The following is a 22,288-nucleotide window of genomic DNA, read 5'->3' on the forward strand; positions in this document are numbered from 1 at the left end:
TACAAAAATGAATATGGCTCATACAGCAATATTGATATATGGCTATGTTCAGGCCTGGAATCTGATCATACATGATACATTTGGGGTGGATTAGACAATGTATGTTGAAATTAGAGCAACTTTCAGTTCATGACGAGTGCTGGAGATTTACCGCGCCGCCAGAGCCATGTCCTTTACAGAAAATACAGTCTGCACAACAATGCATCATCAACTTGTCGAGTTTTTTACGACCAAGTTTGAAGCTGATTTGATTAACTAGATTTTAGCAAGACATCATACAGTACATTTATTACCTGTTGCCAACAGGGGGCACTATATAAATATACACATATATATGTGTGTGTGTGTGTGTGTGTGTGTGTCAATATTTACATGTGGACATGTTCAGGGCTGGACCCTTATGAAGCATGTAATGGCAAAGTAATAATCTCTATTTTTTGCCAAAATGTCATATTTTGCCACCATGCCCACATAGTGTGACGATTGATAAAGCTTTTAATAGTTTTTGTTCCCAAAGGCCTTATGATGGTACTGACCAAGTTTGATCGTAGGAGGAGTTCTTTAAAGGATGCAACATGGAAATGGCAAAAAAACATTGGAAAACACAATATTCGATCCAAGATGGTGGACTTCCTGTAAAGTTTTTGGTATTGGCCCAAGAGGCTTTTTGGTGTGTCTCCCCATGATACATATGTGTGCCAAATTTCGTTTGTTTACGTGAATGTTCTCTATAGGGTGCCGCTCTGTTTAAACTTTCTAGGGGACGCTAGTGAGTCATTTTGGTATGCCCATTTCTGAGACCAATGAAATACGTACATTTTTACAAAGATTGACGTATATTCCAAGTTTGGTGGGTTTTTGAATATGATGAAGCCCCCAAAAAGGTGATTCATTTGTGAAAAGAAAAAACGGACCAATTTTAATAGGGCCCTAATAATTGTGTGATTAGTCTATCCGAACACTGAACAAGATATAGTAACACCAACATTACAATGAACTGATGAAAACATAAATGGTTGAAAGTTCTAAGAGGAAAAATCACAAGTCAATCACAAGGTAGCCCAGCCCTAAAGCATACCACTTTACCTTCTATTTGACTCTGAATGGGACCATTATTTATAAAATGAACATCATGCTGTATTAAAGAAGCCTTGAAACCAGTGATTTAGACCTCATTATGAGAATGTTGACTGAGGTCGTAAATCAAGCGAGAAGTACAATCTGACTTCTTTTTCAGGGATTGCAGCTGGGTTGTAACCTGAAAACTAAAAAGAAAACTCAGTGTCCCTGAATGGCTTCTCATTGTTCCTAAAAGGCTGCTGTCTGTCATTTCTTCCAGTGCCTCATCATTCAAGGGAAACAGAAGTTTGTTCTTCAACATTCATTTTGAGTGCTCCTCTCAGTTATACTGTACATCATTATCACTTTAAAGGCCTTTACATTTCAGCAACATCTTTTATTTGTCTTTATGAAATACTGTAAATATTTCCTGTGTATTTTCTTCAAAACTGTTATATAACTTAATAATAAGTTATTACTGCATGCAGTTTCACCATGTGCTGATCTTGTGGAAAATGTAACTGTAGTTTAAGTTATAATTGCTCCAGTACAAACAAAAACACTGGTTAGGAAATGAAGAGTTCCCTGGTTGAATGTGAATTCCATAAAAAGTAACAGCCAAAAGACTGAGAATAATTTGCAAATTCAGCAAGACATCTTCTGGACACATGGAGCTCCAGGAAGAGACTCACACTTCCAAGACACATTTTTGTAAGATCACAGCCGTTGAAAGAAATCCAAGATTCTTTTTGCCATGATTGATTATATGTCAAAAGCAAAATCCTTTCCCATTCTTAGATTCAAGTGAGTGTTTAAGTAAGTCTGTTTTTTATTTCCAGAACAAAACGATACACATACAAAATAGTACAAAAAGGGATAAGAAACTTCTCTTTTCTGTAGTCTGAACTATGACTTCTGTGGTGACCTCTGTGGCTAGATCACACATCTAAAGCAAGTTTTGTACACACTATAACAATATACATACATTTTTCATTAATTTGACAGTTATATAACTTCTATACTATACTTTCTTTTATAAGAGAGAAAACCTAATTTGATTTATTGTCCATTAAATGTGGAAAAATGATGCTGATATGAATTTCTTTGTTAATGTTAAAGTAATAATCCTTTTTGGAAAAACACTCATTCAACTTCTTGCTAAGTGTTAGATGGTCAATACAACTCTAATAGCTGTTAAATGTGAAGCTGTATCCAGTATGTGTTAGCTTGCTGTAAGTTAGCATAAAGACTGGAAACAACCAGCCTAGCTCCATCAAAAGGTATCAATCCATTTACCAGCACTTCTCACATCACAAATATAATACTATACTTATTATAATATATTGAAGTGATAAACAAAAGTTGTCCAATGTTGCTAACTTGAAGGGGTTGGTTTTTTTTTTGTGAATTATTGAGTAGCAGAAGGACACTTCAGCCAATTAATAGGAAAAAAACAAATGCTAGCTTACTAACGTAGCCTACAATAGAAAGATGGTAAAAATGGTAAACATCATGAATATAAGATAGATATATTAAATATAGATACTCAATGACCCTCAAAGGATGGATCCTAATGAGGCCAAAGGATGAAGCTTGAAGACTATTTGGTGATTATGTCCATTTTCATCTATTCAAATCAACAGGCTGACATTTAATTTGTAAAAAATCTGTTAAACTAATAACATTTCCAGCCCCAATATTATGCTGGATCACAGGGAATAGGACTCAAAAGCAGACTCATACTTCAAATGGCAATGTCCATTAATGACACTGTACAGGGTTCAGTACATGTGCAAGCAATAGCCAAAGGCAAAACCAAAAAAGGCTCAACAACACACGGGAAAACTCATAGAAGAAACGCGAGAACAACTGACACGAGGGAACAAGAAGTACTGGCATAGAACAAGGGGAAGGACAGGACTTATACTGAAAGGGGAGCAGAGACAATGAGACGCAGGTGTGGCACATTAAGGCAGCTGTGGGTAATCAAGGGAGCGGGAAACACACAGGTGCTGTATCCCAAAGTCAAGGATCCTTCCTTGGTAGGATCCTTCCTTCGGAGTCAGGTCTTTCAGAGGCGAGGCCAGAGTCCTTCCTGTCAGGTATAACCACAAATGGAACAGCCTTTTGAGTGTGCAGGTGTGCCTCTTTGCGTGATTGGAAAGTCCTGTTTAAATTCAACCATTCGAGGATCCTTCCTAGACTTTGGGATACAGCAAGGGAAGTGTTGAAACCTTCAACAAGACAAGATGTGAGTACCAAAATAAAACAGGAAACATGAAAAACTTGCAACATAAGGGGCACACAAAATAAAAGCAGTAGGACATAAGGAACTCAGTTGTACTTTGTGTTTAGTACCTATTAGCATGTTAGCTATCATGCTAAACAAAGAATATGGTAGCAATGGTAAACGGTATGCCTGCTCAGCATGTTAACATGCTGATGTTAGCTCAAAGTAATGCTGTGCTTAAGTACAGTCTCACAGAGGTGCTGGTATACTTCTAGACTGTTATTGTTATTGTCCATGTGTCCGTATGTTGTGGGAACTATACAAATAGTGGCTGGTTGCATTTGGATTGAACGTTTGACTTCATCTGACCTAAGGTTCACAGACCTAGAGGTGATACAGGCAATACACTGCAAAAAAGCCAACTTGTATTTTTTTGGCCTAAAACAGTGATTTAATTTGGTAAAACTTGGAAATATAAATTACTGACATTTAGGGCAATAATGTAAGTTAGCACAACAAAGGAAGCCAGTTGTATGCTCAAAAACAGTTTGTGAGTTGTTGTTACTTATATCTTTAAGTTGGGGTTCAAAACAAGGAACAATAGTTCTGCTAACTCTTATTTCTTTGTTGTGAAATGCGGGAAAGCGGTGAAATTCGGTCATTAGCGACAGCTAGCGGCTAACTGATGCTAGCGGCTAACTGATGCTGGCGGCTAACTGATGCTAGCGGCTAACTGATGCTAGCGGCGCTGCTTGTTACAGCTACAAGAGTAGCCATTAGCGTATCAATGCTAACTCAAAATTGTGGTCACAACATTAGCTGACATTCATAGCGGTGTTACAATCGTGCCAGAGAAATTCAGAGTTGAGCAAACTCAAAAACAAAACTTAAATATTTGGTTAAATTGTCCAACTTAACATTTTATCGAAGTTTGTTGCCTTGAAATTTTGAGCTCACCCAACTTTTCTTTTTTTGCAGTGTACGGAATAACCTGAAGATCTTGATCTGGGTTCTTGAGATCATGACCTTTCTGCAGACATGGTCACATGGACACATTGTATGGCACTGGTGTTCAAAACTGCAACACTGTGACATTTTCTTGATGTGAGTATAGCAAAATATAATTTTCATTGCTTAGGATGATGGCTGCCTGGTATAAAGTGATCAAATTCAGGCCTCAAAACATACTAACACACAGTGTAGACACACACAGTGAAACAGGAGTTGTTGTAGGGCTGTTGTTGCTGTGAGCAATTACAGCGTCTTATCTAACAGTGAGGATAATGAGGTTACACAGAGAGCAAATTCTATCATGTCGGCATAATGAGATTTGGGCCCGTGTTTCGCGTCCTGGGGTCGAGGACAGGGACGGGGACAGGGACACACACCAATACATACGCACACACATAGTTTTCTTATCTGCCCCACCTTGCATCTCTGCCTGACATTCAGGGGAAATTGCATTCAGGCTCAGTGTGTGATGCACTGTGTGAATGACTGAGGCTCTCCCCTTCTTCCTCTCTCTCTCCATCACCCCATTCCCCCCCATACCACTCTCCCCCCTTCATGTTCTCCAACAACCCCACCACCACTTCTGACAGGCTGTTTGATTTATGACTCCAATTCCCCAGCGCAGACACATAGACGCAGGCCACACTCCCAACTATATGTATGTATTTTAGTTTCCCCCACAGCTCTCCCCTCTCTTTGGCTACACTTCTCTCTCCCGCTCCCTATCTTTAGCTCTGTCTCTATCTTTCTCTGTTCTCTCTCTTCCTCCGCACACATGCACACACACGCGCACACACACACACACACACACACACACACACACACACACACACACACACACACACAAACACTCACACAAATCTTGGGTGTGGTGATTGATTATCCTAGCAGGACTGTCTGGTGTATTTTTGATCCTTGTGAAATTTAATCTCTGCGAGCAGTACAGAGAGTGTCTCACACGTGTACACGCATACACACACACGTACACTTATATACACACACACACACACACACACACACACTCAGGAGGTGGAGGAGAAGTGAGCAAGTTTTGGAAAGGCAGTGCAAGCAAGAAGTGCGGGGGCTTTTTGGCACCATATTTCAAGTTGTATACACAAACAACTTCATCAAAAGTTAGATGGTAAAATGGGAACAGAACAACTTGCAAAGCACAGTACTTAGCTTTGTGTACAATTACAAGGAAAGCTGACCTCTGAGACAACACTCAGTGCTGACTGACATCATAATGGCATACTGTGATCAGAATCCCGGCACCAGAACTGAATCTGGACTCACAAACCTGAACAACGCATAATCCTTCCTCCTCTAACTACCAAACAACCCAAACTGTCCCCCTGTGGCTGCTCAGTGGTCAGGACTGTGTATGAGTAGTGTGATTCAGGCCCAAATTGTTTTGGTTAATTATAAAACCAAAGGACATGATTCCACCTGAAGTGTGCATTTTGCAGTATTGTAGTTCTAGCTCATTTTCTCCATAGAGGGCCACTATAAATTTGACATTTCGCAAAGGTTTACATGGATATTTACATGGCTAAACTATAATATAAAACACTAATAATCACCAGAAATATGCTGTCATAGAAAAACCTTTAAAATTGTACTGCCATGATACCCTACAACATTTAGTTTGACATCTCCCACATTTTCTCTATTAAATAACCCATTCATTCAGATAAATCAACATAAAGCTACTGAGACATTTTCCACATTTGGCTGCAGCTGGTGTCATTTTGCAGAACACACTGAGAGACGCCTGAACGTTTTACACTTTGGACATAGAGATAAAAAGGTACCGCTTTCAGAAAATGTCCTCATGTCAGAAGAAACACTACTTGACTTTATTTACACCCCATTTTTCACAATAACTTGCCACCATATTGGACAGATATTGTCCCGAGCTGACTTATAGGAGCGCTCCAATGATTTAGTGTTGTACTTCCATAAAGTTATGGGACACACAAGAGAGAGATTAAAGTAAAACTGGTCAAAATCAAAGCAGCAGTTGGTAGTAGCAGCAGCACTATGGAACAAGCATAAAAATGCTGGATCCCACAACTTTGTAGGTATATCTGGTAAACAACACGTTTCTAATCTATATGCCCTAAGATTATAAGGCAGGCTCTTACCGAATAAATTATACAGCTTTTAGATGTGCTGGGCATTAAAGTACTGTATGGGATTACAATTAGTAAATTCAGTAGTGACATTACAGTTAGTAATCCAGGAAATGCTTCTTTACTGCAGCCATTAAAGAGTCATCTTGTTGGTGGTCATAATAGGAGTTTCATGGAGCTTTGAAATCAGTTTGGCCCTTCTGTGTCTGGTCAATGTATTCTCATGAAGCAGACAAAATTTCATGGGATACGTATAAATTCTAGAGCAATAATTTTTGTAGGAAATCATGCAGCCTGTTCATGAGAACAATCTAGTTCAGTTGGCTCACTGCTCCAGAATCCTTTAGCTGGGCCAGTGGGTGGGTTTGCATGTTGTATCTTCATAACTTGACCACTAACATTAACCACTGTGAAGTCCACAGTCAGAAATCACTGGGATTTTTAAAAAAAACTATTAGGTGTGTAAACTTACAGGTTCACAGTAAGGACAGGAATTGATTTGTGATGGTCAGTAAATACCTTAAATATGTATGCTGATGGCTTCTTAAACCGCAATATCTTGTTTTCTGTTTCTACACCTGTTATATACAGAAAATGTGACATGTGTGACATACTTACAGTAAGTAATGTTAGTATTTGGTATTTTTTTTATCACAGTGATTGTATAAGTATAACATTACTAACACATACAGTACTCACTCCTCATGAAAAAGAAACTGCCCTTAAATATCACTGTAGTTCATTTCCTGAACACATCCATTACCCAGAATGCTACTGCTGAGTCAAGAGCATCCCACAAGTAGAAGTAACCAACAAGGAGAAGAAATGAGAACTGGCGCCAGTCACTTATGGGCAGATCCGCGTAATTTTATTACATAACAGTAGGAATTAATGGCTAACGGTAAAGCTAACGGCCTGACAGTTGCAGGGAAAGGTTAAGGATTCAACAGGAACATGCACTGCTAGAGCTTTTCCTGCTTGAGGGCAACCTACTTGAACTGCCTTTGTTGTGATTGTACAACTGCTTCTATTGTTAGAGCCACCATCAACTCAACGGTTCTAAGTACCTCATCCCTCTTACAGCAGATCTTTATGGTGTGTCTAAATGATGATGTTCAGAATATCCTGTGCACTTGTGCAGTGTTATTTGTAAGCTGGCTATGACAATGCATGGAAACATCTATTTATACTGATAAATGCATGTAAACACACTCAGCTAAAGGAGGACAGTGGAAGAGGACAAAGCATCCCTCTTATAATCTCCTTCTCCACTCTGTCATTATTTTCTATAAACTGACCTGCAGACACAAACAGTCGTGGTCTTGGATCATTATCTGCCTCCTCAACCTGGGATGTGCCTGTGCTCTTGTAATAAATGATAAATGAAATGATAGAGCACTGTGTGGTTGTGTGTGTGTGTGTGTGTGTGTGAGCGTGAAACACACATCGATGGCTGATCTGTGTTTAGTCCCTCAGGTCATCGATCATAGGCAGGCACTCATCCATAATGGGTCCTATATCTGTCTGTCTCTCAGCGGGGGACTGGGACCACAAAGAGACATACATGGATCAGACACAAAAGGGACCATTACACACAACCTTATCAATACTCACTCCTGAGAAACTACTTTTCTTCCTCTCTCAGGGGAAAGATCTCCTGGCTGCCCAATTAGTAACAGCCAGAGCCATTGATAGAATTTGGCAAGGTTTGTACAATCAGAAACAGCAGAGGAATTAGTTATACTCAAAATTAAACTATTTTGAGTAGAACTAATATGTGGACCAGATCTTTCACATCGGCAAAGATATGGTCACATATTAAGACTCTTGTATCAAAATGAAATATTTACTGTTTCAAAAAGCACGTACAAATACATTTTTAGGTTCAATTGACCAAAGTTTTAGCATCTTCAGCTCATTGCTTTGCTTTAAGTGCCTGCAACTCAAAGGGGCCTTTTCACCAGGTGGAATTAGCTATAAAGAACAAAAAAATTTTTTTAACCAGACTGTATACGTATATGTTTCTTTTTTCTGTAGAGTTGGGCATTTTAACATGGGGGTCTATAGGGACTGACTTCCTTTTTGGAGCCAGTTTCAAGTGGCCAGTCGAGGGAACTGCAGTCTTTTGCACACAAAGGACTTGACCAAGTAATCAATGAACCATCTTTCGAGGCCTTGTGGTCGCATGGCTAAAGTAATGCTGCACATGCAACAACCAAGTCGCAGCTAAAATTAATTGAGCAGAAATTATTATTTTGTCATCTGCCCATGTCCATGAAAGTGGATTATCAGTGTACAGCCTAAAACTGCATGCAAAGTGTGGTCAAAGACCGCACACTTGTGCAGTTACATATGCAGACATCGAAAAGAGTACAGACCCACACGTTCCTTCTGGAGGACAGTATATCTGGATAGAGAAGCCACGGGAGCCATATAAACACTGATCTTCAAATGGCTACGTGGTTGTCAAGATGTGGATGTCATGGTCATTGCAGCCCTGGTATTCTAAAATCAGCACATTTTAAAAATCTCATCCAGAAAACATTAATGGCTCAGAGACTCCACACTTTGTCATTTTTGAGGTGCAGTAATGTTTGTGGCCTTCGCTCACTCATCACAGTGCATGCTAAACAGTTAGGAACACCAGAGAAAATGATTTATGAGGGACACATGGATGATTTCAGTGTTTATGTCTGTTGACCAAATCCCTCAGAGTATTCCTTGAACATTCCCAACACCAGACACTCACAGTTCCACAGCTGAATTTGTGTGTCAGTCGCTTTCTGTGATCTGTGTAGACAGACAGATTGAAACAGTGATAATACAGAGAGAAGCAGACTGTGACACAAATGATGATCTATAGGCCACCGCAGATATGTGGAACGTGCCTAATCACAGTGTCACATTCAGCTGGTTTACCACAGCTAAACCCAGACACACACTTTCCCATGGTACACTCTGCTAGAGAGAATTCTCCTAGGGGAGCGATCACATCAAGTCTGAGGGCCTTTAATGTGTACGAGTCCTTGTACAGTATGTGACCACTTTCAAGACTCTGTCACACGGTTAATAAACCAAACGGAGAGTTATTTCCAACATGTTTTATTGACAGACAAGCATGGGACTGAACTGTAAAAAGATGTATTTAAAAAACATTTACAGTAACTTGTCTATATTTACTGATAGGTTGCACGGACAGTGTTAGCTTTGCTGTTGATGATGACTGGGAACAAAAACAAGGAGCATGACTAATATTACCATGTAATCATTTCGAACAACAGGCTTCAAAGCTTTAGTAGGAGTGTGTTGGTGGTGATGTGGATTCAAATTCTGCACAAAATTGAATTTCATCTCATCTTCCAGTATTGGTTGGTGTATGTGGTGCCTCCACAGTCTCCAGACTGGTTTACAGCTGCAGCCTTTGGGAGTATGAGCCCACTTCTTTAGACATTCTTTAATTTATCCAAATCACAAAAAACATGGTTTAAAATTCAATTTAGTTTCACTGTTTGGGGCTTTATATTCACACAGTTTTGATTTTTGTCTATAATTCCATATAGTATATTAAGTACATCATTATCAAGGAAATGCATCTATTTACAGATAGATAACTGCAGGAATATTGACCTCTACCACTTTTATTTTACTGCAGTTTAGGTATGTAGCAGCAAAATAGCATTACTCAAATTCACAATGTGTTAAACTGGCTGTAATAGTCACACGTTTTGATTATTAATGTTGTCAAGCAATTGAGCTGAATGAAATAACCTGTTAATCTGCTTATTTGCTAATTCTGTGCAAATAAACTTTGCCCTAGCGCATACGGGCTGTTGGAAATGTTCAAATTTCAACAAACTCCAACCCCAAAAATAAATTAAAGGAGGAGTTTTGGTAGCACATCTCAGATTACACAGCTTGACTGGCATATGTACACAGCAATGTGGAAATGAGGCCTAAGGCAGATACATTAAGACTAGCCAATAAGTATCAAGAAATTGCAGTGGTAAAGATATGCTTAAGGTCATTTGGAACCAGTATCGCTATTATTTGTCCACCAGAGCACACTGACAAGTTTAAAATGTCCTGGTCAATACAAATTGTGGTCACAATTCTTTCAAAAGCACATTTAAAAGGCTTTTCCTTTCCTCTCCTCTCCTCTCCTCTCCTCTCCTCTCCTCTCCTCTCTGCACCTCCTCACCCCCAGTCATCTATCTCCAGACTGGGCCAGTCAGTGGCAGCTCCATTGATAGGGTAATCCAGGCCTGATTAATGACCCAATAATCAGAGGGGTCCTCAGATCAATCATGGGTGTGATCAATAACCTCCGGCCAAGGCGATCATTAGCCTGCTAGAGTGCATCCTCTATTAGACCCACGGACCAAAACAAAGGATGTAAAAGAAAGAGAGGAGATACAGGGAGTGAAGGATGGAGGAGGGAGAAGGGAGGCAGTGCAGTTTTTATACGATGATAAGGAAGCAGAGCTGTTTCTCTGTGCTGTGATAAAGAGACCTATAGGAAACTGTATAACATTGTATTTAAATTCACATATGTGCAGGTTTGGGGACATGGAATTATAGAATAAAATATAAATATATACTGGCACTGTAGGAGGGTGGGTTAACAAGAAGTGAGAGAGATTGTGTGCCTCTGAGTGCTTTAAAAATGTGCATGTGTCCATACCGTATTTGTGTTTGTGGGGACTGGTGTGTGTAAGTGCTTGTTTTTGTATTTGTGTGTGTGTGTGTGTGTGTGTGTGTGTGTGTGTGTGTCAGCAGGGTGTGATGGTCTCTGATTTATGGGCTGTGTCCCTCAGTGCCAGCTCTCTGTCTGCTGTAGCACGGAGGATGAATGGACCTCTGTCAGCCCAGCCAGAACTCTCTTACCCAGTCCCACACCTCCCACCCCACCAACCCTCTTCAGCCCTCTGTCCCTCCCCTTTTATTTCCCCCTCCCTCTCTTCCTCCTCACTTCTTTCCCAATACTATTTTGTAATTGGCCGCAAATAAATTTGGAAGCAACTGTTTACTTGTTGCTATAAATGTCCACTGTGACAGCTGGCAACATCAGTGATATGGGTAAATAACCTCACAGTAAGCAGGGGCTAAGTGATTCATGTCCATTAGAATAAGCCTGTCTGTTGTCAGGAGCTCAGTGGGGGACGTCACATGTCCCGGGCATGGAAAATATTTAAGTGTGGGAAAGCATCCGAACAGAGATTCAGCCTTTTAGAGGGAAAAAAATGTTTTGGTTTGGCCATCACCATTTTGAATGTGGCAAAAAAAAGGAAAGATGCAGCAATTATTAAAAAAAACTGCAATATTATTATTATTATGTCCCACACTGTACACACCTTTGGAAAGTTTAGTTTACAGTTTGACTTACTGGTTTAGCTTTGACCAGCTGCTCATGTGGGTTGTTGTTACTCTCAGTTTTACCTTCAACTGACATGGTTCAATGATGTAGCTAAACTTTCTTGTCTGTCCGATCGCCTGACTGCCTGTGTTTTCTGCCCTGTTGAACTTTGTTGTAACGATGTAGTTGCATCTCAGCAATCACTTTCATAGGATGTGGTGGGAAGAGGGCCATAAGCTTCATATCAGCATAAACCCCAGCCCTGGGAGCCTGATCCCAGGCCACCCCTACCAGATCATCAGACTTTATCTTACTGTTGTTAGCGCTGCCGCTAGCCACCGTCAATGATCTCTGGTGCTCAGGTCTGCATTGGCTGAAATCAAGTTGCTACAGCAGCTAATTGAAGATCCACTCTCCTCTCAGCCAAGTATCTGGGCAGCAGTGAGTGAAATGGGAGGTGTGCTTACAATCTAACTTGCTAACTTACCATTAGGTGAGTTGACTATTGAGAGCAAACAAAATGACATAAGCTAACCAGCGGTTTTGACAAGCTAGCGAATCAGTAGCCTGATATATTGTTTACTAACATAAGAGCCCTGAAAAACATGAATAAATTAGGTCGCTACTGAATTAGTGTGTTGCAAATAGCATGCAATTAAATATGTTGGAGAAAAAAATGTCGTATTGTTACTGAGTTCATTTCTGTGACACTGTGTGAGCATAAAGACGTGGCGTGAAGGTCAACCTAGGGTGGGTGGGAGCGACGGTGATGGGACAAAAAAACAAAACAAGACTTTGACCCTGGGGAGTGGTGTTTGTGTCTCATTGGAAACAAAACAGTCAAGGGTGAGTTAAACGCAACAATGCCACACAAAGTAACGACATCACACGATATTAAACCTCACAATGTCTATTACTAAACATAACTAAGTAGTTTAGTTTGAAAACCGCCATGGTCACACATTGTGCGTAATTTTGAAAGTGATTAACAAACGGCCCATCCTGTCATAGGTATGAGAATGTGTTGGATGAGGACAGTCTAGATATGGTCCATGTTTACTATCAGAGTGTGTCTAATGTGTGATGGTTTTATCAAACCAACATTTATTTTGTATGAAGAGAAGCAACCCACTGAAATACAGCTAAAGCTGAGGCTATATAATGCTAAAGACCAGCTGTTTGCTTACGTGAGTGTGTTAATGAGATCGTGGGTGTGTTTGTGTGTGTGTGTGTGTGTGTGTGTGAATTACATATATAACTTTGTATATATATATATACTTATATATATACACACAAATACATTGCAGATGCCTATATGTTTTTGTTTACATCAACATGTACAGCATATAGTATCTGTTTACATTCATCTATTATGGATGCATGTCTGTGTGTATCTATATGGGAACATGTTTGTCAGTCTGTGCAGGTATGTGTGTGTGCCACCGCTCTCTGATGTGGCAGCCTGCTGTGTGTACTCATTTATGTGTAATGAATGCTTATGAGGGTAAACAGATGGTGTGTTAACATGGTAAAATATGATCTGCTGCCAGACAATATGGTGGCACGCTGGTGTTTACAACACACACATTACACCCCGGGACAGCAGAGCAGCTTTAGAGCAGCCTGGCTTTTCTTAACAGATCTGAGTGGAATGTAAAGGCCTTCCACATACTCTGATCCAAGTTGTTAATGTTCTTTCCCAGGCTATACTGTGGTAACAGTCAAATGTATTAATCTGAAATCACAAATTAAAAAAAGGTACATCTGTGACTCATTTACAAACAGAAACAGAATTTGGAAGCAACAATTTACTAGTATAATTGTTTAAAATGTTATGTTTACTTGATTTCGGTGATACCTACAACAACCCTTCATTGCGTCTGACTCAATAATGTCTCAAAAACAGTAATAATAGCACACTTAGTGTAGTCAGAAGTCTTTGCCTGCTGTCTTGTACTTCTTCTCTAGCATTAATCAATATATAGTGCAGCATGTACAGCAGATTTTAAGAGACAAACAAACAAAATGTTTCAGGAACTAGCTTGAGACAGAAAGAAGCAAAATTCTTATTCATATTATTATTAAAACGTGATCTATGTAGCCACATGGGTACAGTGCAACGCGCTTTTAACACAACACTGACGACCTTCTAAAATCTACGTATAGGGAAAACCGTTCAGCTTGTCACCTGTCTGCTACTGTATTTGGAGTTGGACACTTTGCAAATAAAAGCCATTCACACTGCTTTTACTTCGGTTTTGGTCTCAACCATCTTATCAGGGAAATGTCTGTCTTTCATTCATTCATTACCATTAACCGCTTATCCGCATTCGGGTGGCGGGGGCTGGAGCCGATCCCAGCTGACATTGGGCGAGAGGCAGGGTACACCCTGGACAGGTCGCCAGACTATCGCAGGGCTGACACATAGAGACAGACAATCACACTCTCATTCACACCTTCATTGCTAAAAGGTTCAAAGTGTTTACCTGCAAGCTGCTAACTGTGTTGTCTCCTGTTTGTTGCTGGGTAGATATCGTGCAGTTGGTTTATCAGAGCTTTTTCACATAAATAAAGAAATCTATATAAGAATGAGACGTAGGCACTGTGAAATCACCTATTGATTTATGAAATGCCATTCTGAAGCCTCCAGACCTTGCTGAAAACAAAGATGCCACAGCCTGAAGCCTTCCCTGTTTTATCTTCTCTTTCACGCTAACTATTGATTGAGATAATACACTCATTAGTTAAATGTTTACTGAGGTAATAAATCAAGTGAAAACTAGAATAATTTTCTCATAGACTACACTATTTCTTTTTGGAACCAGAGGAGTCGCCCCCTGCTGGCCATCAGAAAGAATGCAGGTTTAAGGCACTTCTGCATTGGCTTCACTTTTATTTGCCGGAAGTTGCTGCTTGACCAGTTACCAAGTAGAAAACCCTGCATGTTGCATCTGGAAACACCATTGAGAGTAGTGAGAGTGAACCAAAACAGTAAAACAAAGTGAAATATGCTATGAAGCTTTGTAGGGCTGGGTGCTAATTCTCTGTGGGTTTGTCATCATGATCAACACCCTTTACACCTTTCAAGTCCCTGCTTGTTTTAAGTATGTTGGTTGTTTTTCCATGCACACATAAAATCACTTTATCTTCAAATTCACATAAATCATATAAGAAAGAAAGATATGCTGGTACATTGATTTGTGTACAATGTTTATTTGTGAGTATAATTCTTAAAATTTCATTGGATAAAACTTGTAGTGTCATGAATGATTATCAACTCTTACTTTGTGAGACCATTAGCTCACAAACACACACACACACACACACACACACACACACACACACACACACACACACACACACACTCCTTCTCTGTGACCCTGTGGCCCAGTTGTCCATGATGAACGATGACAGAGGTGTGACATTAGAAGCCAGGCTAAAGAGTGATGAACAAACTGCAGGAGGAGCCACATCTGTCACACACACACACACACACACACACACACACACACACACACACACACAAAGGTAATGACAGATGGTTTTGTCCACTCCTTTCCCTCTCCAGTGCCTGCTAGCTTAATAATATCCCTACCATTATTCTCCTGTATGTGCTGCTTGTATTCAGTCTGATGTATCTGTTGTGTTGTTGCTACACATTAACAGAACTCAGTAAATGATCCTGGACAGACGGGAGGGTAGTAACTACCCACTCTGACATGTTAGGGATGGCTGGGAACAGTTTCACTAAAAGCAAAAAAGGCTGTGGGTAGCACTTTATTTCAATTGTCCATGAGACAAAAAGTCTCTCAGTTATTTTTTGCATTTTCAAGGCCTTACACATCACATAATCACATATTCCATACACACTCAAATAACATATAACACACACAACCTAATTTTAAGTGATCTATATTAAAATAATGTAGAGGATATGTCTTTATGATACCACTGCTCAACATGTTTCTGCCTGTTGTCGCGCAGCGTGATGGGAACAGTTACACTCCCTCCACCTGCCACATGTCATCCTGCGTGGGTACTTAGTATGTAGTTGTATGTAAAAGTAGCATTTACATAATTTCGTGTGTGTTCCTGCTAATTTAATTCACAGCTAAGAGTCACAGTTAAGACTCTGTTTAAGCATCATGGTAGCACAGCTGCACAGAACCTTATCTATAGTAACATTGCATCTAACCTTAAAGAATGATTAGGGTTAATAAAATCTTGGGTATTTTTGTAGTTTTGGCCATGATTTACATCAACAATTTTAGCAGTGATGCCAAAAGAACCAAGTATAAAAGCCACATGTTCAGTCATTGGTTTAGTCCAACTTGCTAAAACCCTTACATTTTTCCAACTTTTCCTGGCTCAGACCAGGAGGTGCTGACGTGCTAAGGTGAGTGTATTGTATCACTTCCGGTGTTTCTGTGAGTGCTTGTAGTGCTGTGCTTGTTCGCTGCTGTTGCTAAATACAGTTAAATCTGTTAAAGTTATTTATACATACACTAGTTTTACTTATGCACTTGTATCTCTCTCCTCATTGTAGCGACTTTATTGCTAATCTTATCTGTCTGTTACGTTACTCAGTTTTGTTAGCTACTTAGCTTAACTGCTAGCCATGCCTACTCTCCTGCTCTCTCTTGCCTGGTGTGTCAAATGTTTAGTTACTGCTTAGCCTCCTTTAATGATATTGGTACATGTAATAAGTGTAGTGCTTTAGCTGTGTTGGAGGCGAGGCTTAGTGAACTGGAAGTGTGGCTCCACACCATGGAAACCAATTCAGTAAAGTAAGCTGCAGCAGTTAGCCAGTCGCCCTTAGCTGGTGCGAGCCGACATAGTATTGCTAGCCGTTCCCCGACACCTCCCGCGTGGCCCGACGGCTGCGTGGCTGTCTGAAGGAAGCATAGTCTCAAGCCGAAGCCCGCGATGGTTAACCACAAACCAGTCACGTCTCCAACAGCTTCTCCCCACTCAGTAACACACCTACTGAGAAACTAACTCTGATCATTGGTGACTTCATTCTTCGAAACGTGAAGTTAGTGAAACCAGCCACCACTAGTTAAGTGCATCCCGGGGGCCAGAGCGGGCGACATTGAATCCTTTTTGAAACGGCTGGCTAAGGATAGACGTAAAATACAGTTAAGTGGTTATTCACGTCGGCAGTAAGGACACGCGGTTACGTCAATCAGAGGTCACTAAAATGATTGTGGAATCGATGTGTACATATGCAAAAACAATGTCGGACTCTGTAGTTTTCTCTGGTCCTCTGCCAAGTTTGACCAGCTTTGATATGTGTAGCTGCATTTCATCGCTCCAGCACTGGTTGTCGAGGTTGTGTCCGGCATACAACGAAACAAAGAAACATGATAAATCTATTTTAATGGTGCCTTCTGATGACGCTGTTTTACTGTGTTTTACAGGATCTAATTTATTAAGTGCAAACTGTATTTTGTTAATCATTGGCAAACTTTCTGGGGAAGACCTGGTCTTATTAGGATGGTGTTCATCCCACTTTGGATGGAGCTGCTCTCATATCTAGCAACCTAACCAAGTTTATTAGTGGTCCATACCCATGACAGCCCAGAGTTGAGACAAGGAGGCAGAGTCGCAGTGTTAAACACTTCTCTGTGCTTCCTTTAGAGCAGTCACCCACCCAAAACCCCATAGAGACTGTGTCAGTCCCCTGCCCACCCAAAGCTAAGTAATTCAAACCAGGTTCTAACAGAAGAGAAGTTATTCAAAATAACCTGATAAAAATTATAACGTCAAGTGCAATTAAACAAAAACAAAAAATAATAAAATGTGGACTCCTAAACATTAGATCCTTATCATCTAAAGCTTTATTAGTAAATTAGTTGATATCAGATTGCAATATTGACCTACTTTGTCTTACTGAAACTTGGCTGTGTGATGAAGAATATGTTAGCCTTAATGAATACAATACAATAGTTTATATGAGGATTCAGTCAGGATTTATAACTCATCATAGCACAGAAACAGCACTCATAAAAATTACAAATTACCTTTTAATTGCTTTGACAAAGGACTAGTCTCTGTGCTTGTCTTGTTAGATCTGTATGCTGCATTTTGTCACCCTGTTTAAATAATCGCCTAACTCATTTTTTTCAAGTTTTCAACTTCACCAAAAGTGTAACATATTACATTTATTGATCATTTCACTCAAAAAGGATGTAACAAAGGATGGCTATTGGCATAATAATAACACTGTGTGTAAATGACGTTGTAACACTTTATTTTTAAGGTGTCTACATAAGAGTCACACAACATGACATGACAAGTATCATGAGCATTATTGTTACTTCAAAGTGTCATTAATGTTCATGACACATCCCATGCCATGTTTATGACACGCTCATGTCACTCTTATCTAGACACCTTCAAAATAAAATGTTACCATATCTTGCTTAAGTCACAAAGGCATGTTCAAAAAATTGCCTAAGTCACATTTTATTTTGACTTGGGCATAATAAATCCGCTTAAGTCACACACTTGACATAGGCCATTATCTTAAAGGGGTAAAATCACATTATAGGCGATTTTACCATAGGTGGCCGGCGTCATGAAGAGACGATTTAGGCAAAAAAACCAAAACAATTTTGACAATAAATGCCTTTTGCGATTATTTTAACAGTGTGACGATTTGATACAACTGACCATCGTATCCTATTACAGAGACTGGAACATGTAACTGGCATTGGAGGAATGGCACTAAGCTGGTTTAAATCGTACTTATCACACCCATCCCAGTTTGTTCATGTGAACAATGAATCCTCCGTGCACACTGATGTTAACCACGGTGTTCCACAGAGTTCTGTGCTTGGACCAATTTTATTCACTCTTTATATGCTTCCTTTAGGTAATATCATTAGAAAACATATCAATCAAGCCAGGTGAAATTGATCAGCTAGCCAAACTTCATGCATGCCTTAAGGACATAAAAACCTGGATGGTCCACAACTTCCTAATGTTAAACTCAAATAAAACTGAAGTGATTATGCTGGGACCCAAACACCTCCGAAACTCATTATCTAAAGACCTTATTAGCATCGATGTCATTACCCTGGCCTCCAATACCACAGTTAGGAATCTTGGAGTTCTTTGATCAGGATCTGTCATTTAACTCCCATATAAAACAAACTTCAAGGACTGCATTTTTTCACCTACGTAATATTACAAAAATTAGACACATCCTGTCCCAAAAGCATGCAGAAAAAATAGTTCATGCTTTTGTTACTTCAAGGTTAGATTACTGTAATTCCTTACTGTCAGGCTGCTTCAATAAATCCCTTAAAACTCTTCAGTTAGTCCAGAATGCTGCGGCTCGTGTACTGACAAGAACCAAGAAAAGAGATCATATTTCTCCTGTTCTAGCTTCGCTGCACTGATTCCCTGTAAAATCCAGAATTTAATTAAAAATCCTTCTTTTTACTTACAAAGCTCTAAATGGTTAGGCACCATCTTATCTTAAAGACCTCATAGTACCATATTACCCTTCACGAGCGCTACACTCCCAAAATGCTAGGTTACTTGTGGTTCCTAAAGTCCTTAAAAGTAGATTGGGAGCCAGAGCCTTCAGTTATCAAGCTCCTCTCCTGTGGAATCATCTCCCCGTCTCAGTACGGGAGGCAGACACCCTCTCTTTATTCAAGAGTAAACTTAAAAGTTTCCTCTTTGACAAAGCCTAGTTAGGGCTGGCTGAGGCCTTGGACCAGCCCCTAGTCATGCCGCTATAGGCCCAATGTGTCGGGGGACACGATACACCGGGCCCCTCTTTTCTTCTCCCTCTCTGATGTCCCAATAATACATGTCACAAGCTTGTATTTTCCCGCAGTACTGGCACTTTTCTCTGCTCTCTCTTTCACAGGGTGTGGAGCTGTGGTCCTGCTCCATCACTCCTGCTGGTCTCACTGCCGTGGATCTTGGTCGGCCACGGATGGGAATGCTCCTCTCCTGGTCCACTCTACACTCACCATCACTACTGGCCAATGGTGGCACTTCATCACCTGCTGCTGTGCCTCTCCCAGAACTCCTGCCCTTCTCTGTCTCTCTCCCCCTCTCAACCATCCCTCTCTATCCCGTAGCAGTCCTCGAGGAAGGCAAGCATTTTTGTAGACAAAAGACACTCACACACTACCACAAACTGTGTATACACCTTTTAAACCATGACCTACCAGACCAACAGGACTGCACTAGAGAGGTTTCAGCTTGATCAGAGATAGCTGGTCATGGGGAGCCAGACAATGGCCAGGCGGTGACTCATCCAGACACACGCACACAGGCAATCCTCACGTCTACTGCAACACATAGGGAGACTAGGGTATGGGCTTGCTAGCCTTAGCTCATTACCATTCCTGCTCACTCAAGACTGAAGCCTTTCAGGTCAACTGAGTAAAACGAGGACATAGATAGTTGTTTCCCATAAACATAAAATTTAACACAAATTCTACAAAAGCATCTGTAACCATTTACTTGTCTGTATATTTTAATGACTCTGTTGTAATTTTTAATCCAACACTCTGCAAAAACTCAGCCACACGCTCTGATTGGCTGGAGAAAGTAATACAACCTCACCTTATGTTACCCCAGTTTAGCAACATATAACTCATGAAATGCCGTCGGGGCCAAAGACAAGCCTGTCAGATGATGATTGGGTATAAAACTGTTTGTCTTTGAGAGTCAAGATTCCTTTATGTTAGTTTGGTGCCAGAGAGGCAACAGGGGACGGGTGTTTACAGTGATTTAAAACAGAAAAACAGCATGGCTACACAGGCTTGGCTAGGCTGAACAGGCCTCTATTGATGGATGCCAACCCCAAACTAGCAGGGCCTGGATACTGTCAGCAAACACGCTGACAGTGAAAGCTAACACACACACACACACACACACACACACACACACATACACACACACACACACACACACACACTCTGCCATCACACAATCTGGACCAATCTCACCCCATGTAGCATTTTACTGTGCAATCATCAAAGCACCATTAAATCAGAAGTGACTGCCAATAAAGGGAGGAAATTGCGGGCAGGGATTACGATGTTTGCATGATAAGGGGTGTGTGTGTGTGGGGAGGGCAGGGGGATGTAATCGGGGGGCGTCACAAGATTTATGTAGCATTTACTGTGGAGCAAGTCGTAAAGTGTAATTACAGGGGGGGTCGACACACCGCAGAGCCACAGCCCAGCAGGCAGACTGGCAGGAAGGCAAGGAGACAAGTGATCAAGGCCTATTCATCCTCACTGTCTCTCCGTTTGTCCCTTCTTCTTTCCCTCTTTATCTGTCTGTTTCTCACTCGCTCCAGGCCCGTAAATCAGCTGCAACAAGTCCAAGCTCCTGTCAAAACAGCTGAGCCTTGTGACTTGAAGTGCTTCATGGGAACAATACAGTGTGGGCGGCGACTGACCGACCGTCATCCCCACAAAAAGACACAAACAGAACGGAGAACAACCCAGCGACTGAAGATGAGCTCTTTTATCTTTACCGGATGTTTGTCACATTGCAGGGAAAAGTCCCTACATGTCTCTGTTGGTTTCTTTGTTTGAATACACTGCTTGTGAATCATTCTGTAACTGCTTCCTTTCTTAAACACCACACAAGTTATTTCCTCTACCGTATAACTTCTTCAAACTTAACCCAATTTAAAGCCTGAACCATCATCAGAGCCTCTTTTGCTCATATACTCTTTGCTTTTGCAACATTGTTTTGATATATTTCATTTAAAAGCAAGTAGAAAAAGATCTATATTACAACTTTATTATTACTTAAAACTGCAATAAACATCAAATTGATATGGCACTTGCTAGTAAACAAATGATCATTTTCACATCCAGCAGATATGGAGCAACATTTGGATTTGTGTTTGGTGCAAATGTAAGTGCTGAGCTACAGTTAGTCACAGTTTGTTACTTTTTTCTGCTATTTGGTGGCAGATAAGATACAAAATTTTAAAAAGCTATCTTCTCTGGCTCAAAGAAACTCTGATGAGAGTGCTGAGAAATAAAACAGTAAAGTTGCAGGTTGTGAAAGTAAATCAATGAGATTAAACACCCTAAAACAGCAGCTTGTCAAAGAGCTAATCTAATTTGTTTTCATTATTCATGCAAATTTGAACACTGGAGCCCAGTTTGGCTCAAGTTAAAACATTTTTCAACCCACCATAATTCCTTCATGTTTCTGTTGACCCCTTGACATCGCCCATTGGTTCGGGGTCACGTCTCAATTTGCGAAATTCTCGTGAGACCTGGAATGGTTAAAGTTCAGACAGTGTGTTGGGTAGTGAGTCTTGTCCAAGTGTGAACAATTTTTTTGCTACAGCTTTTCCAAATCTAGGGTTACCTTCTAAACATGACAACAGAAAGAATCAGGAAGTGGAAAGATGCTGTGATATCCCCAAATGCTAGCACTAGCTGGCTAGCTTGATTAGCATGATGCTTCCCTAATCCAAAATGAACAGCCAAGGGACCCAAT

At 40.5% G+C, this 22,288-nt stretch overlaps 1 long non-coding RNA gene across 1 annotated transcript; it reads left to right on the forward strand.

The window, feature by feature from the left end:
- The first annotated feature begins 3,120 nt into the window (after positions 1-3,120).
- Positions 3,121-22,052, forward strand: LOC131974782 (uncharacterized). Its single transcript, XR_009394681.1, has 3 exons — positions 3,121-3,310; positions 4,268-4,393; positions 21,123-22,052. It is a non-coding gene; the product is annotated as an uncharacterized LOC131974782 (long non-coding RNA).
- The last annotated feature ends 236 nt before the right edge of the window (positions 22,053-22,288 follow it).

This window comes from Centropristis striata, chromosome 7 (genome assembly GCF_030273125.1).
Source record: "Centropristis striata isolate RG_2023a ecotype Rhode Island chromosome 7, C.striata_1.0, whole genome shotgun sequence".
Lineage (NCBI taxonomy): Eukaryota > Metazoa > Chordata > Actinopteri > Perciformes > Serranidae > Centropristis > Centropristis striata.